This window comes from Alexandromys fortis, unplaced genomic scaffold, assembly GCF_014885135.2.
Source record: "Alexandromys fortis isolate MF-2015 unplaced genomic scaffold, M_Fortis_MF-2015_v1.1 scaffold_24, whole genome shotgun sequence".
Classification (NCBI taxonomy): domain Eukaryota; kingdom Metazoa; phylum Chordata; class Mammalia; order Rodentia; family Cricetidae; genus Alexandromys; species Alexandromys fortis.
Genome location: NW_026067906.1, coordinates 2656000 through 2674176, shown reverse-complemented (window position 1 = coordinate 2674176; position 18177 = coordinate 2656000). Strand labels below are relative to the sequence as shown.

The window sequence follows — 18177 nt, the reverse complement described above, 5'->3', positions numbered from 1 at the left end:
TGGCAGTATGTCCACTGGACCCACACTAACCCACTCCCCTTCTCTCTCCATCCAGCAGACGCTGAGATCTCTCCCTCTGCCAGCCTGCCCCATTTTTAGCTACGATTCAAAGCCGCTCACCCTCCTTCTGTGGCTACCAGGCCCTGGGAGAGGTAAGAAGGTCAAAAGAGGAAACCTGGTCTCCAGAGAACCACAACCTGCCAAACGAATTTGGCAATCCCAGCAACGACACACTTATTCAATGGCCACCCATTGTCTTTGCTCCAGTGAATGAAAAACGGAGCCCTTGATCTGATTGTTTCTAAAAATGTACATTTTTTTTTCTTTCAGGTCTGAGAGTCATACCGAAGGCCTTGCACATATTAAGCAAGCTCTCAACCACTAAACACGAACCTTTGGGGCTTTTTTTTTTTTTTAAGACAAAGTCTCATTATATAACCCAGGCGGTCCTCGATAAGGAAGTCCCTACCTCAGCCTCCCAAGTGCTGAGATCACAGGCTGCACAAGCAAGCCTGGCTATGAAATATGTACTTCTCAATATGTGCTTTGTGCCCTCTATCACAGACATATAGACCCCTATATACCTAAATGATGAAGACTATTACACGGTATAGCGACCCATTTGTGGGTCAGTAGGGATGGCGTAGTCATTTGCTGAGTTGTGGATTTTCTATTGACTTCCTTCCCTGAGTATCGGGTTTGAAATTTAACACTGATTCTGAAACACTCTCCCTTTTGATTTTTACCAAGAGGCGCCGTAGCTTTCCAACTCCGGAACCTGAAGTTGGAGGAGCTATCTGACCTCTGAAACCTGAAAGTAAAATCAGGCGTTATGTGGGAATTGCAGTTAATCTGTCTTGTGTCCACAGATTCCGTATCCACAAATTCAAAATCTCCAGAGTGAACCTGGCCGAGATTTTCCTTGTCGTTCTTCTCCATGAAATACCATCAAAGAACAATCTGAAACCTCTACATTCTATTAGGTGTGATATATAATCTCAGTGTGGTGACTCAGGATGCTGAATAACGGGACTGCTATATTCTGAGAGCCAGTCCAGTTTACAGAGAGATCCAGGCCAGCCAAGGGTACATATCCATCTGTTCTCCTCCAGCGCTCTTTCTCATCCGCTGAGCACAATCACCTTTTAGCTGTCATATCTAGGCCATCCTTACTTCAGACCCGTCCCTATCTAATAAATCTCTTAGTTTATTACGGACAACTACTCTTTCTAAACTACCACTTATAAATACATCACGTTCTCAACTGCTATAAAGAATCCAAATCCTTCTGAGCATCACATAGGCTCCTCTGGGGTCTTCTCCCCTCCAGCCTTGGGGCTTGCCATGCGCTCATCAAATCCTAAGCTCACTGAAAACACCCGATGCTCTTGCATGGCCTCACACTCTGGTCTTGCCAGGAGAAACAGCACACTTCCTTCCCTACTTTCCAGCCATGGAAATCTTCTAGCAGCCATTCCCAATTTCTTTAGGAAGTACATTGAAGGCATCTGACTTGAAAACTACATCTGCTTGGGAAGTAGAAAAAGACAAGATCTCCTGAGTAAATTGGGAGCATGGGGACCTTGGGAGAGGATTGAAAGGGAGGGGAGAGGCAGGGAGGGGAGCAGAGAAAAATGTAGAGCTCAATAAAATCAAATATATATGTATATATATATATAATATCTGCTTGAAATGACTACTATTGATTTGGTTTCAATGGCTGGAGGATTTCAAATTCCAGGACCGCCCCCTCGAAATACTGCTTTTTCTTAGAAAATTGTCTAACTTTTGGCCATTTGAATGAGCCCAGAAACTTTGGATATTTGTTTTGAGACAGAAACAACCGTGTTTCGTGGACTGGGACGTGTTTGAGAAGAGACCTACAGAGATGATTAAAGCTACTCAACTAGGAGAAATGGAGGGGAAAGCCAAAGGCAATGTGATAATCAATGTCAACCATGTGACAGGTTGCTATTTACAAGGAAGATGACCAACTTGTGATGCCCGTACCCTCCGAGGAGAGAAGCAGGAAACGAGACGAGTTACAGACTAGAAAACAGGGTTAAATAGCAAGCCGCCTCCTTGGCAGAAAACATTGTGAAATACTCAAAATCTTAACAGGCATGATGCCTTCGTCGTCTTTCCTTCTTCACATATGTATACAAAACATGCAAGATCCCCAACTATCTGGAATGTTCTCTACATAGTGCTGCCAAAATCTCAGGAGGCATACAGTTCTGGGAGCAGTCCTCCGATCGATGGATATAGATTTCTGCCACTCGGGGTCCTTCCGATTCTGAAATCTTGGAGAAGGTATCTAAGCAGAACGGAATTTAAGTCGCGGTCCCCCTAAACCTTTATTAGGCCGCTTTTCTAGGTCAAGCTACCAGGTACCATCATGATACTGCAGGCCAAGTTTCTGCTCACAGAGGAAAGAGTCTTGTCATACATCACTCACAGGAAACGCGGTGGGGGCTCAGCTCTCAGCAATCTCTCTGCTCTGGTGCACATCCACATTACAAAGCAAACACCAAAGCCGCACGCATTTCCTCTGGGTGACACCACGCCCCACCTGCTTTAACCTCTATGCATATACATATGCTAGTTCCTTAGCCCACCATGCCCTAGCCCAGCTTATAAACCCTGACTTATATAATTCTCCTTGTCCTGGAAGTCATGGGTCAGGCATCGCCCTCTTCAGGTTTCTGTGTTGTTGCAGCTAGCATTTCCATCCTGGACTGTGCCACGGCTTCATGATCCCTGACTATAAGCACTAGAGAGTGACTCAGAGTTGCTGTCAGGGATGAGAGCTTATTGGACAGCTAGGAAGAGCTCAACAGTAGTTTGTCGTCCTCGAAATGGCTAAATTCCAAGGAGGTTGATGCCAAATGGCAGAGGGGCACAACTGTCTCATGCTCAAAAGTACCAGAGCTATGCGCCTGTACCTCACATGTGACTCAGAAAATAGGCCTTCTATCCTCATCCTCAAGACCTAGAAAACGATTTAATTTGCCTATTAGGTCTTATGATTAGCCTATGGCTACAACGTGGCGACAGAATCATCTCTTTTAATCTCCCGACGAGGAATCAGTCAGTAGAAATCACTTTCCCCCTTGTACATCCAGTATGGAGGGTAGTGGGGTCACATCTGGGTGAGTACCAACCCAAGGAAGCACAAACAGAAGATTTAGCGAAAAGAAAGATTTATTGCCTGTCTGAGGTGAGGAAATCACTGGGATTCCTCCCTGAGCAACATTCTTCCTAAAGAAGCAAAGCATGGGGGCTGGAGAGATGGCTCAGTGGTTAAGAGCACTGGCTGTCCTACAAGAGGACCCGGGTTCAATTCCAAGCACCCACATGGCAGCTCACAACTGTCTGTAACTTCAGTTCCAGGGGATCCAACACTCTCCCACAGGCATACATTCAGGTAAAACACCAATGCCCATGAAATAAATAAATAAATCTTTAAAACAAAAAACCAGGTAAGCATCAAAAGTAGTGACAACTGCTTACTGCCTTCTATTACCTGTATTTCTCTTAACATTTAAAAAAAATTAAAAATAACAAAAAGAAATGAAAAGAAGCAAAGCATGGGAATTTTAGTTGGAAAGCAAATTGCTTAACATGTACATTTCTGAGCATTCTCATTGAAGGTCCCAGCTCGTCAGGAAAATGTGGTGGGGACAGGGAGAATAGTTCTAGCCGCTGCATCCATTTCAGTACTATGAGACATTTACTTCAGATCACTTACCTGAGTTTGCAAGACTCGGTGACTTTAGCTGGCTCTTTCAGTTGGCTCTCTGCACATCTCTCCAGAGCTATAACTGCAGTCAAAGGGAAAACTCTGTATTAATATAGAAATGTATCTCCAAAGGTGCACTCCCTACTTAGCAGCTAACAATTATAGATAGGAGTGATCATTTCTCCATTAAAGAAATTAGCGGGGCTGGAGAGATGGCTCAGTGATTAAGAGCACTCGATGTTCTCCGAGAGGATCCAAGTTCAATTCCCAGCACCCTCATGGCAGCTCACAACTGTTGTAACTCTAGCTCCAGGGATATGTGTGTGTGTGTGTGTGTATGTATACTTGCAAGCAAAACAGTCATACATGTAAAATAAAATAGATAATTTTTAAAAAGAAGAAGACATTAGAAGAGGAAGAGGAAATTTGTGGCAGGCAGTGCTCATTCTCGTTTACTTATCACATCACAGACCCAGCTCTGGTGTTTCCTCTCTGTGTGCCCTCAGGGTAGGAACTCTACATCTTCCTCTTTCTTAGAACGGTGCGTGCAGAATCAGGAATCAATAACCTCCTATAGAATGGATTAGTAATTGATCTTTGTTGACAGACTCATAAAAGGCAAAGCTGTTCATCTCTGTGCTCAGCAGCCAAAACTTCTGTGTCGTTTGTTACATGACGTTAGAGGGAACATGTGGTGAATTTTAATCTTGCTGACAGTCGGGGTGGTGTTTGGATCAATTCCAGGGCTTGATTCATGCTAGGCATGCACCCTACTATTGACCTACATCCTCGGTCCTTTCGGAATTCTTAATAAATTCAAATCAATATAAAAAATCTTGGTTAATCAAAATATTCCCAGAATTGAGGGCTATGATGTACAAACGTAATACTTAAATACTGAGTCAAACTGACATATTCATCCAGCTTCTCAAATGATGATACTCAGCTGATTTTTTTTTAATCTAGTTAATAATAAGAAAAGCGATACCAGAAGGTTGGAAATAATCTCTAAACACTGTGAATTAACTCAACATGCCAAAAGTGCATGAGTGACTCCATGGCTACAATCAAAACCAGAAACATAACTGGCTCGCTAAAGGTCATTTCACTACCATCAATGTGTAAAAGTGCATGAGTATCTCCATGGTTACAGTCAAAACCAGAAACACAACTGGCTTGCTAAGGCCATTTCACTACCCTCAAGGTTCACTGACATCTATGAATGTTCAAGCCTAGGCTGTGGCGTAGTTTGTTTACTTCAGTTTCCAGTTGATTCTAAATCACACTTGGCCCTACGATGGCGATTGCTGGACTGGGGTGAATTAGTGTGTACCTTGTTCAACGTGGGATTCATTTGTAGAATTTCAGTCATGAGAAGACTAAATAAGAGGTATGCTGATATTTCTTTTCTGTTTGTTTTTTTGTTTGTTTTTTTTTTTTTTTTTTTTTTTTTGTTTTGTCGTTTTTTTTTTTTTATTCCAAGACAGGGTTTCTCTGTGTAACAGCCCTTGCTGTCCTGGAACTCACTTGTAGACCAGGCTGTCTCTGCCTCCCAATTTTTTTTTTTTTGCTGTTGTCGTTTTGTCTTTGTTATTCCAAGACAGGGTTTCTCTGTGTAACAGCCCTTGCTGTCCTGGAACTCACTTGTAGACCAGGCTGTCTCTGCCTCCCAAGTACTGGGACTAAAGGCATGCACCACCACCACCACCACCCGGCTTGATATTTCTTTGAGAATGTACTATCATAGAGAGTGAGGGTTACAGTCAGGTTTTTGGCAATGAACTGGCAATGCGCTTTGCCCTTCTGTAATATCACAGACAGGTTCAATGTCAAGGGTGTGCCAAGTGTTATTTAAAAATGAGTTTTGAACTCTAAATTTACTTATGTACCAAGAGCTTGCCTAGAAATCAATTCTGGGTCCTTCAATAAACATTTCACATGAAACTTGCATATCTGCCCAAGGTATATGAAAATTTTTTTACATATTCAGTTGACTAGATTATATTCTAAAGTGCCTGAGGAGGCAAGGTTTCCTATCAAGAGCCGGGCGGTGGTGGCGCATGCCTTTAATCCCAGCACTCGGGAGGCAGAGGCAGGTGGATCTCTGTGAGTTCGAGACCAGCCTGGTCTACAGAGCTAGTTCCAGGACAGGCTCCAAAACCACAGAGAAACCCTGTCTCGAAAAACCAAAAAAAAAAAAAAAAAAAGATCTTCACAGGGAGGGTCATATCATTCTCTACTATTTTGAAGGACTTGACAATATAGAGAGATTTTTTTTCAATTCAAATCTAAGTTATAGCTAGCATATTGTACTAATTTTTGCATGCCTACATCAAAATTGCTCTCTGTAATTTTCCATGACAGAGAACTTCATTTTAAAAGCAGACCAGCTAGAGAGTTCAGTGTGGAAGGGCACTTGATGCCATGCCTGACAGCCTGAGTTTGATCCCTGGGACCCTCGTACGTATACACACACACACACACACACACACACACACACAAATAAATAAATAAATAAATAAATAAAATTTCACATTTTTTAAAAAAGCACAAAAGATAGCTTTCATGTATCCAATCATGTATTCATAGATGGACTGTCTGGACAAAGGGTCTTGGAGAAAACCATCAACCACCCTGAGAATAGCTCCATGTGACTTCTGGGACGCTCATGTCTTTGGTGGATCTGTTTGGGAATGTGCAATTGTTTTTGCTGCAGCTGTAGCTTACCTGTGGTTTCAGAAAAACTACTGTGTAAGCATTGTTTATTTGATCCTCTCTTCCTGTTGGAAAACCAGCTGGAGAACAGACATCCTGCCATTCAGAGCCTGGGGCCTTGGGATATTAGCAGGAAGTCACATGAAGCATCCCCATGCCCTTACCTGTGACAGAAAAGGCACAAGGAATGGAACTCATCAGAAGGAACTGATTTAAAACATAAGCAAGCAGTTTGTAGACCATATGTCCTAAAATCCCAGTAATTGCCGTTTGCCTAATAAATTGGCTTCTCCGTGTAGAATTCAACCAGGGAAGGAAAACAGTCAGCTTCCAAATAAGAAGACAGAAAGGCAGGCCTCAGGAGTCTGAGGCAGTTATTAGAATGAAATATCTGTGCACTAGAACGAGGGGTAGGATCACATCGTTTTTATCAGTTGCTTCGGTTTTTAGCGGAAGATGTAGGAGGGCATGGTTAAGGGAGTATGGATGAGAGGAGGGAGCTAGTCACCCCACAAGGTACTTCCACATGTTCTTCATCACAGATAATTACTCACCCTAAAGCAAATAGAGCTATTGCATAAGCATCATTCCAAACATTTTCCCTCTTCCTGGAGGAGGGAGAGGAGATGTAATTACAAAGAATGAACGCTTTTATTCTCCAGATAAGGAGATGGGGTAGAGAGGTTATACGATCTAGCTAAGGCTCTTTATGTAATATCTGAGTATAATAGGGCCAAAGAATTCCTGGAAATGGAATTACCTCGTGATTATCTAGCTCCCATTCTGTAAAAGGAGACTGAGAAAGAAATATTCTGGAGAATTTCTCCTTAAATGTAAATTGGAGCTCCCGAGCAGAGGAGGAAAGAAATAATAAACACAGCATTCATTATTGAAGACACAGTTGAAGTCCTATTGTGCTGGGCCTAGAAACCCTCTTATTTATCTGTATACCTGTAGGTGCATGATTTCTCAGAGCTGTGCATGGGCTCAGTCTACCGACTTTTGCCAGACATTGTTTAGAAAGAGGAGCTAAGCCGGGGATGCAATTCCGCCCAGCATGTAAAGACCCAGGTCCAACCCCCTGAAACAAATAGGTGATGGGCAGATAGACAGACTTACAGAAGGCAAGAGCACAAATATAAACAATTTCTTTAAGACAATCCTCAGAGATAGGGTTCTAGAAACCCCTCATTCTTTGTAACATGGTGAACCCATGAGTCAGACAGATCCAGGCTCAAACCCCGGATCTATCTCTTTCAGCTACACACAGAAGTTACAGCAAGTTCCTGGGGATAAGAAATGTGTCCATAATCTCAGAAAGAAAAATAAAGGCCAAAAACATTTCCTAGTAACTGGAGTTGTATGAATTTTACAAATGTGGATAAAATAATGGCATGCCCTTTTATAATTACATAGTCATCTGTAGGCTTAAAATCATGTAAATAATTCTGTCACTTGAGAAGCAGTTTGATATGCTCATTAATGAAATGGTTTTCTTCTGATTCTTGTTGATATCAGTATTACAGAAGGGCCTTCATGGTTCATCTTCTCCATTTCCATATGGGGATGATGATGCTATCTTGAGAAATGTTATCCCCAACCACAACAGGCAATTCACATAATGAGACAACTGAGTGAATGTTGTCAGAGGTTGCTCATTCATTTCCTGGCTGCCCAGAACCAAAATAATCACTCAGAAACTATATTGATTACAACACTGCTTGACCTATTAGCTCAAGTTTCTTATTGGCTAGCTCTTATATCCTGAATTAACCCATTCTTATTAATCTGTGCATCACCATGAGGTCGTGGCCTCTGGCAAGGTACTGGCTGGCATCTGTCTCCTCTGGCAGCTACATGGCATCTCCTTGACTCTGCCTTCTTTCTCCCAGAATTCAGTTTAGTTTTCCCACCTAGCGCTATTCTGCTAAGCCACTGGCTGAACAGCTTTATTTATTAACTAATAAATGCAACACATATACAGAAGGACTTCCCACACCAAGTGAATTGTGATCTTTTGTGTTCACTTAATGTAATGCAACTGATACAGGCATTTTATTTTAATATATTTATTTAATATACCAGCCCAGTAATTATGAAGATTCCAACTCGCCTCTCACCCAGGAACAAATCTGTCAAACACGAGTGACTTCTACAAGCTTTTGAGGTTACATCAGGAACATGTGCCTTAAGTGGTTGAAACTGTGTCCAAATTTGATAGGCTTTATCAATATTAGTGCATAAAATGATCCACTCCTAAGGAGTAGGTTTAGAAACTAGTTCATCTTATTCTTTAGCACGGTGCTTAATCTCCCCTGAGGATCTGTTTCCTCCATTGTAGAATGGAGCTAATAATAGCACTTTGCTCATGAAGACCAAATAAGATGACGCATTACAGTGGCAGCACACACAATGCCAGACCCCTGGAAGGTAGTGGCTAGTATCCACTGATACTGCCTTGGACCTTCTTCTACTTGATTTAAAACCACACAACCTGAACTTGGACATAAGTCCAAGGCTACACAAAAGACGGAAGGGCAAGCAGCTGTAAACATGTTATTAAAATGTAGATTACAGCCAGGCATGGTGGTGCGCCTCCTTGAATCCTAACACTCAGGAGGCAGAGGCAGATGGATCTTTGTGAGTTCTAGGCCAGCCTGGTCTACAAAGTGAGTTCCGGGAGAGCTTGGGCTGTTACACATTGTCTTGAAAAACAAAAAACAAGCAAACAAAAAAATGTGGATTATTAGCCCATAGGAGTAAAACTGAGACATGATGCATATCTGCTCCTGGAACAGAAAAGACCCTTAGACAAAGGACAAGAACATTCCTGTTGGGGCTGGAGAGATGGCTCAGAGGTTAGGAGAACTGACTGCTGTTCCGGAGGTCCTGAGTTCAATTCCCAGCAACCACATGGTGGCTCACATCCATCTATAATGAGATCTGGTGCCCAGAACATTATATACATAATAAATAAATTTAAAAAAAAGAACATTCCTGTTGTCTTCGCTCAGTGACATGGCCACGCAATATATCTGAATGACAGCACAAAGGACTTCCATCTACAGAAGGAAGACTTTCTATGCAGCAGAAGTTATGGAAAACATGAGTCACGTTGAGACAGAGGAAGAACTTAAGAATGAAGGATTGTTTGGACACAGTACTTTCTCGTTTTTTTTTTTTTTTTAGATTTTGAGACTATCACATATTAACAGTATTACTCCCTTCCCTTTCCTCCCACCAAACCCTCCCTGTGCTCCTCCTTGCTCCCTTTCAAGTTTATGGCCTTTTCTTTCGTTAATTGTTATTGCATGCATATCTGTGTGTGTGTGTGTGTGTGTGTGTGTGTGTGTGTGTGTGTGTGTGTGTGTTATATCCCTAAACATATCCCTGCTGAACAGTGTCTGTGAAGGATTGCTCTTTCAAGATCCCAGATTAATCCTGTTTTTCTGCACACTGACATGAACTAACATACCAAAGAAAAGCACAAAATTTTTTTAATTGATTTTTATTGAGCTCTACATTTTTCTCTGCTCCCCTCCCTGCCACTCCCCTCCCCTTCAACCCTCTTCCAAGGTCCCTATGCTCCCAATTTACTCAGGAGATCTTGTCTTTTTCTACTTGTAGAAAAAGACATGTAGATTAGATCTATGTAAGTCTCTCTTAGGATCCTCATTGTTGTCTAGGTTCTCTGGGATTATGATTTGTGAGCTGGTTTTCTTTGCTTTATGTTTAGAAACCACTTATGAGTGAGTACATGTGATAATTGTCTTTCTGGATCTGGGTTACCTCACTCAAAATGATGTTTTCTAGCTCCATCCATTTGCCTACAAATTTCAAGATGTCGTTATTTTTTCTGCTGTGTAGTACTCCATTGTGTACCACACTTTCCTTATCCATTCTTCAGTCAAGGGGCATTTAGGTTGTTTCCAGATTCTGACTATGACAAACAATGCTGCTATGAACATAATTGAGCACATGTCCTTGTGACACGATTGAGCATCCTTTGGATATATACCTAAAAGTGGTATTACTGGGTCTTGAGGAAGATTGATTTCTAATTTTCTGAGAAATCGCCACACTGACATCCAAAGGGGCTGTACCAGCTTGCACTACCACCAGTAATGCAGGAGTGTTCCCTTTACCCCACAACCTCTCAAGCATAAGTTGTCATCAGTGTTTTTGATCTTGGCCATTCTAACAGGTATAAGTTGGAATCTCAGAGTTGTTCTGATCTGCATTTCTCTGATGACTAAGGATGTTGAGAATTTCCTTAAGTGTCTTTCAACCATTTTGGAGTCCTCTGTTGAGAGTTCTCTGTTTAGGTCTGTACTCCATTTTTTATTGGATTATTTGTTCTTTTGATGACCAATTTCTTGAGTTCTTTGTATATGTTGGAGATCAGACCTCTGCCTGATGTGGGGTTAGTGAAGATCTTTTCCAGTTCTGTAGGCTGTCATTTTGTCCTATTGACCATGTCTTTTGCTTTACAGAAGCAAAAAGCACAAAAATTTAAGACCAGTACCTTAACAGGACAGAGTTGGAGACTAAGAAGGCAAGCTCTTTGACAGATGATCTTGCTTATCAAGTAAATGTATTTTTATTACTTTCATAGATTTGTTACTCCTGCTAGAAAAACAAACAAACAAAAATCATAAACTTTGGAACCACAAAGACCTGAGCTCAAACCCTAGCTTCTCCTCTTGCCCCATGTACATCACAACCTTGTTGGCACCTGACAGCATGCTTCAGCATTGGCACCCGATGCAGAGAAGCGTCAACAAAACCCAGAACACTGTAGATGCTTCCAATATCCACTCTGTCCTCCAGACTGGACTCCTAGCCCTATGCCAGTTTCTAGAAGTTTAAATGACAACGACACAACGCGTTGTCGGACGAGTCCCTCACAATGGAAGAAATTTATTCCTCTGTCACAAAGCTGCAGCACAGGTGGGCTTATCTTCAAGTAAGAAATTCTCTGACCATGGAAGTGGACAAATTCAAGCAATTGTGGACTGAGTGCATGAGACTGTTTGTTACAAAGCACTCTCTGCAGCAGCAGTGCTAAGAAGGGCTGTGCCGCTTGGGCACACTCTTGAAGGGAATCTTTTTTTTTTTTTTTGGTTATAAGACTTCCTTACATGGGAAGCAAAGGCAGGCTGATCTTTGAGTTGGAGGCCAGCCTGGTCTACGGAGCAAGTTCCAGACATTCAGTGCTATGCAGAGAAACCCTGACTTGGAAATCGAAAATAAATAAATAAATAAATCCTTACGACTTCTACAAATATCTCCTCTTCATCCGGTTACAAACAATTTGGAATGGTTGTGAACATTCTAGCAAGGTATGTTAATTGCTCATGGTATGTTAAAGGCTCAGTGACATAACAAAAAAACACCCTCCTCCAAAAAAAAAAAAAACACAGAATCCAAAATCAAACAGAAATGATTTCTTTTTTATTTCAGTATATGAAGAGTTGACAGGACATTGATGTGATCCACAAAATATGACTTCCATAATAGGATTTATGCAAGTCCATCCAGTAAACATCACAGAAAGATGGGAAGGACAGGTGTACAAACCCCTAATAATCACATGTGCTTGAAGTTAAAACCCATTAGCCAAATTTAGTCACACTACAATATTAGTTACAAAGGAAACTGGGAGACGAACTGTTATCCTGGGAAGTCAGCTAACCAGCAAGAGCCCAGAAAGTGTTGGGAGGAAGACTATGGCAGACAGTAGTCATGTTTGTGTCAAAAACTGACAGGGGAACAATCTCAAAGCTACAGACAGCATACCGCAGAATCTGCAGCTTGGTGTGGCATGTATACATATCACACGGCAGTAAAGACCCCAGCCGCAGAAATCGAGGCAGTAGTACAAACCTTATTGTTTATGTAACAGGAACCTGCGTCACGAGTGGTACTGGGGCCAGGCTACATCTGGGAAGACCTTTAATATGCTGACCCAGAAAAGCTGGAGTAAAAGCTAAGCTGGAAGCAGAAAGCACTTAGCATCAATCTTTTAAAAACTCAGAAGTCGTGGGGAGGGCACCCTGAGCAAGCCTGAACCAGCCTGAGGAACGCCAAAAGAAGAAAGAGCCCCACTCTGATTCAGGGTTCATGATTTATGAAACTGCGGGCCAGATGAAGTAACAGTACCTCTGTTTGAGTGTGCGAAACCATTTCTAGGGCCACAATTCCTATTTTACCAAGAATGATTTTACCTCCTACTGCAACGACATGTGCTCAACTATGTTCATAGCAGCATTGTTTGTCATAGTCAGAACCTGGAAACAACCTAAATGCCCCTCGACTGAAGAATAGATAAGGAAAATGTGGTACATTTACACAATGGAGTACTACTCAGTGGGGGAAAAAATGACATCTTGAAATTTGCTGGCAAATGGATGGATCTAGAAAACATCATATTGAGTGAGGTAACCCAGACCCAGAAAGACAGATATATATGTACTCACTCATAAGTGGCTTTTAGACATAAAGCAAAGAAAAAACACAGCCTACAATTCACAATCCCAGAAAACCTAGACAACAAAGAGGACCCTAAGAGAGACATACATGGATCTACATGGGAAGAAGAAAAAGACAAGATCTCCGGGGCAAATTGGGAGCATAGGAACCATGGGGGGGGGGACAGCAGAAAAAATATATGTCAATAAAATCAATTAAAAAATGATTTTTAGCAAACACCATTTTGTAAAGTCTCATGGAAATCTTACCCACAGATTTGAGAGAATTTGTTAGTTTGTTTCCTTGTCTCAGCTTCAACTCTCCACATCTTCAGGAAATCTACAACATTTATTCACGAAGCACTCACTCAGTCATTAACTTGGGAAAGCTGGTTCTAATCTCATTGTGTTTATTAAGAGTTGGCTCTCTTCTCTACTGTATGAATACCTGAAGGGAAGTTCTATACCACAAAGCAAAAAAGCGTTTCCCTGCCTCCAAAACACAGACCCACCAAAGATGAGTCTCAATTGCTTGTTTAAAATCAACATAGATGAAAGTATTCCCCTTGAATAACTCCACAGGAGAACTGAGGAAATCTGTTATGGCATTAAGCAAGGAACTGCCAACTGTGAAAATTCTAGGGAAGGAGAAAAACCTTCTTTTCTGATGACACACACACACACACACTCATATGCACGTGCACACACACATATACACACACTCACTCATACACACATAGACTCATACACACACTCATGCATGCACACACACACGCACACTCATGCACGCACACACACTCACACACAGACACAAACACACAGAGTCAAAAATTTCAACCCTGTTTCCAGGTATGCCTGTTCCTTGCTACATGGATGTGGGTAAACCCTGTATCTTTACATTTCATTTACCCCATTTGTAAAAGACAGTAACCTGAAAGACATTATTTCTATCAATAAGGTCTTTCTCCCTGAGTTTTTGAAACAGATACCTAAAAAAAATTTAATTGCAATATCATGAATTGCCCAGAATCAGATTTAAAAGATTTCCTACCTCACACCCAAATTTAGTAAGCGATGTCTTCCCCCAACAGTTCAAGAAAATTTCAGATTCTGAAGATTCCTTGCAAAATTAAATATTATAAAGGATGTGGATGAGGCCTCAGGCCTGGACTCTATCCCACAGGAGTGGGGTGCGGAACGGGGACAAGGACAAAAATGTTTTGTTTTTATTGGCACCTTCTTTTCCACGTGCAGGTGATATTGGTGCTGTACCCTCCACCATGGCTTAATTTGTGATTCATATCCTGCTGGCAATAAAATGTTTAGAGCAGATGATCTCCCCATTAATATTAGCATCAAAGGACTAAAGCTAATTATGGCATTGGTTGTGATTACACTTCCACTAGCTTAGATTTGCTCTCGGACGATATTGCGATGAACCAGAGGGCGGTAGCTATTGTCTGCCGCTCTTCCCGCATGGACATTCAAGATCTTGCTAACGCAGCAAACCCAGGTTGTTAAATTGAGCCTGGCCAAATCTATTTACCATGCTTGTGAGCTCATGCATCAGAATCGAACTGGGGTCCACATCCCTGTCCTGTCTGCCTGGACTCCCAGAGGCACACTGACTCTCCCTCCATTCTTAGGGTGATGGCCGCCCAGGCCATGTGAAGAGGAAGAACCCCAAGCAGGACCAGGGTGGCGCTCAAGCCAGCGACAATGAAGAAGAGGGTTAAATTAACATCTCTCTGGACTGGGGGATTGTCTAATTTTCCAGCTGACTAATAAAACAGAATTAACCTCCCCAAAAGAAAATCTTGACACAACTGCAGGTATATAGGTATATAAAATAGGTACAGAAATCAAGTATTTGCTGATAAGAAATTTGTTTTAAACGAATTAATTGGCGTAGACATAATTTTACTGCTTATTAAAGATAAAAAGGCAAATTTGCATGACCATGAGGCAGGTAAATTTACTTTTGCACAAAGAATGAAATCTTGGTCAACCCAAAAAGAGCAAAGAGACCAATGATGCAAACACATCCGAGGCTGGAGGGCTAGATCTCTAGAGCGATGTTGGCGTCAGTCCTCATGCAATGCCTGGGGAAGACGGAGCCTGGTATCCGTGGGTTAGAGATGGAGCAGAAAACACATCTATTCAAGAGGACCAAGCTTGTAAGTCTGGCTTGGTCTCCCCACTTCTTTTACTTTTGTCCTATCTGTACCTCTACTTTATTGGATGTCATTTCCCACATTTCCCCCCTCGGTTACTGAAAACCGCTCTCAGCGACACAGCCAGAGTTGTACTTTCCCAGTTCTTAGGCATCTCTCTACGCGGCCAAGCTGGCCCGCGATTGACCATCTTGCTGTTTCTATAACCACCGGGAGTTGCTCTTCTGTAGTTGAAGTAAGAGGGAAAGATTTCAGACAATGGAAGAACAGATTTTCCTATTCGTAGGAGAGATTCCAGTTGTCTCTTTGCGTTTAGTCTCCGTTCTTCCCTAACGAGAAAAGTCTCGAAACCTTTTCCGTCTAAAATATTCTCCTATTTCCCTGAATCCTTCCCAATTAAGAGCAATTGTGTGATGTGAGTCGGGTTCTGTGAGGCATCTATTTTAAAGGAAAACGATCCCCTCTTTAGTCCCATTTATTCTTGGAATACGGAAGTGATGTCTGCAGCCCAGACTGGAGACACAGCAATAAAAATCCAAAAAAAATGGCTGAGGAGAAAGTTAGAAGTTCCTGGGTCCCAGACATGTGGAGAGCAGACCCACCATGTCGGCTCTGCCTTGCCAACAGCTGGGCTTTCCAGGGAGGCAGAAAGAGGACTCCTAACTAATTTAAGAAACTGTGAGTCCCATCCCAAACGCGTTGAAAGTGTGGCACTGGCATATGAGTGTGGTGTCAAGCAGCAAACACACACATCCTGCAGGCCAGAAACCAGGAGCCTGATGTTCTATATTAGAACATATGATCAGACTTGTCTTCGGCTACACCCCCACAAGCACCCAACCTTTGTACCTCGGCTGCACATCATAACAATGCAGAAGGTTGCTTCCTGCCCCCCCTTTAATAAAGAACTGTGTAAGAGATTAGCTGCAGGTCCAGCTAACCGCTTGCAGAAATGACAGTGGACAGACACATCTGTCCAGAGTTTGCGGCCCACATTCTTGGAGCAGCGGATTACATCTGGAGACTTTTAAGGATGAAAAGCTGCTCTTTTTCCTCTCTTCTCACATTGAGCTCTTTTTAAAAAGACTCTGTAGACTTGGCAAGAGGGGGGGGGGAATCCCCACTTGTAGCTTCTCTCTTATGAGAGCTTCTGGCAGATGAGCCTATCCAAGCCTATTTTCTGCAGATAGGAGGGATAGTTTGGGGGGTTGAATTGTGCCCACCCTCATTCGTGTCGATGCCTGTGATAATTAAAACTGATTGCCAACTCAGTAGGACCTAGAATTCTAGGAGTCACACCTCAGGGCTTGTGTGTGAGGGAGTTTCTAGATTGGGCCAACTGAATTAGGACCTACTCTGAATGTAAGTGATGCCATTCGGCGGGCTTGGGTGCATGACGGTATAAAAAGGAGGATGTGAACTGGACACCACATTCTTCTCTTTCTGCTTCCTAGAGGCAGACGCAGTGGGAGCAGCTACCTCCAATTCCTGCCACCATGACATCCCACAAAGATGCTCTAGGAAGCCCTCCTTCCTAGAATAAATCCTCCCATCCTTCATCTGCTCATGTAAGGCATTTTGCCGCAGCAAGTAACTAACGCATCTCTATCTCCAAATGGGACTGTATTTGGAATTAGTTTTTAAAGATATAATTAATTTAAAATGAGACCAATAAGGGTGGGCGGGGCGGGCCCTGCCCCAATATGACGAGGGTTAAAGGGGAAGAAACTAAGTCACAGACAAACATAGAATGAAGGCTGCGTGAAACCACAGGGAGAGATGGATTTCTACAAGCCAAGAAAGAAGGTCTCGGGAGAAACCCTGAAGGCCAGTTGATCTTAAATGTCTAGCAAATCTGGGTGTGAAAGGAAATAAATTTCTGTTGTGTGAGCAGCCCATTGTGCTGTTCTTAATAAGAGAGCTCACTGTCAGGCAGAATGGCAAGCCCAACTCAAGGATCAGGAAGGGGAAAATAAAGCCTTAATACACATGTGTGCACATGCACGTGCACAGAGAGAGAGAGAGAGAGAGAGAGAGAGAGAGAGAGAGAGAGAGAGAACAAGAACAGAGAGAGGAGAAAGAGGAGAGAGAGAAGAGAGAGAGGAAAGGCAAGAGAGAGGGGGGCGCTCCTTGGCTTTGCCTATTAAGAGGTACTAGACAGTAACAAATACAGCAGACACTAACTAATTTGGGGAAGGAATTGAAACCACAAACCTGGCCCTTCAAAGCTTGTGACCGTTCGAGCCATGAAGAACTTCTGGAACCCAGCTCTCCCACCTGCATGAAAGAGGACTGGAGAAGAGGGCAGTTGCCCGGGACCTGCTTTTGATGAGACCAGAAAGGCTAATGTGAGGAGACAGCTCCTCACCAACAGCTTCCAGATGCAGAGGGCAGGAGAGTCCCTCCTCTCCCGGGACGCGGCTTCTTCCTAATTCTGTTCCAGCCGGATTTGTGACTGCCAGAGCCTGGTGCCTGGTCAGTCTTTGCCGTGCCTCTTTTTCCAAGTGAGTTCCCCTGGCAGTTGTCATGTTACCACTGCACTGAAGCATTCTGGGTAACGTGGGGCCAGGAAATTATGGAACTAAGCAGAACTCTATTCTGACAGAATATAAGAGACACAGATACAGGTGGACATGTTTTCACCTGAACAGAACGTAGTAGAGACCGCTGGGTGTTTCTAAATGTGTTTTCCACTTCTCCATCATGACAAGAGCTCAGACACTTAACTGACTACCTGGTTGTCCAAATTAGAGTTCTGCCTCAGCTTCTCCTGAAATCTTGAATGGCAAGCATCATATGAGCAGACAAGATGGGGACTTCTGAAGGAAGATAGAATACGTAACCCATCTTCTTATCCTAGGGCTAGTGCTCTACCTATCAGGATAAAGGTCTGCCAATCTTGATAAGATGGAAACTCAGAGCCAGGTATCATGGCACACAATTGTAGCACGTAGGAAGTAGGGGCAGGAGAATCAGGAGTTCAATACCAGCTTTAATACAGAGTGAGTTCCAGGCCAGCCTGGGCTATAAGAGAACCTATCTTGAAAAAAAAAAAAAAAAAAAGATTAAAAAAAAA

The 18177-nt window shown here is 42.7% G+C and overlaps 1 long non-coding RNA gene across 1 annotated transcript in view; it reads right to left on the bottom strand.

Annotated features, from left to right (window-relative positions):
- Positions 1–3762: 3762 nt before the first annotated feature.
- LOC126497522 (uncharacterized) overlaps positions 3763–18177 on the bottom strand; it is a 42520-nt gene continuing 28105 nt past the window's right edge. Inside the window, exons 2-3 of the long non-coding RNA XR_007590636.1 lie at positions 6470–6621; positions 3763–3818 (exon numbers count right to left, since the gene is read on the bottom strand). This is a non-coding gene — a long non-coding RNA (uncharacterized lncRNA). The remainder of the gene's footprint in view (positions 3819–6469; positions 6622–18177) is intronic.